We start from the raw sequence: 628 nt of genomic DNA, 5'->3' as shown, positions 1-628 counted from the left end.
TTGTTGCATTTCTGTAATTTTTCTACTATTTGAGGGGAGTTGGCAGAAGTTCCATGTATATGGGATCTTTACAGGTCAGATCTTGTTACAGGAAATTTCAAAGGTTTGGGAGTCGGGAGGGAAAAAAGCTCGCTCAGTGAGGATCATTTTATCACATTAAACTGGGGCGGAACGCTGCCAGGATTTAGGAATATTTTCAGAACATTTCAGTTAGATATTATTTCTATCCATATATTGAAAAGAATACCATTGTCAATCTTATTTCTTAAAAAGTACTCAGTGTAGAAACTGCTAGCCCTGCCGGGCGCGGTGGCTCAAGCCTGTAATCCCAGCACTTTGGGAGGCCGAGACGGGCGGATCACGAGGTCAGGAGGTCGAGACCATCCTGGCTAACACGGTGAAACCCCGTCTCTACTAAAAAAAAAAAAAACAAAAACTAGCTGGGCGAGGTGGCGGGCGCCTGTAGTCCCAGCTACTCGGGAGGCTGAGGCAGGAGAATGGCGTAAACCCCGGAGGTGGAGCTTGCAGTGAGCTGAGATCCGGCCACTGCACTCCAGCCTGGGCGACAGAGTGAGACTCCGTCTCAAAAAAAAGAAATTGCTAGCCCTTAATTCTTTTCCAGCTTTTC

This window comes from Trachypithecus francoisi, unplaced genomic scaffold (assembly GCF_009764315.1).
Source record: "Trachypithecus francoisi isolate TF-2019V2 unplaced genomic scaffold, Tfra_2.0 Lachesis_group5, whole genome shotgun sequence".
Lineage (NCBI taxonomy): Eukaryota > Metazoa > Chordata > Mammalia > Primates > Cercopithecidae > Trachypithecus > Trachypithecus francoisi.
Note: the sequence above shows the minus strand (reverse complement) of the source record.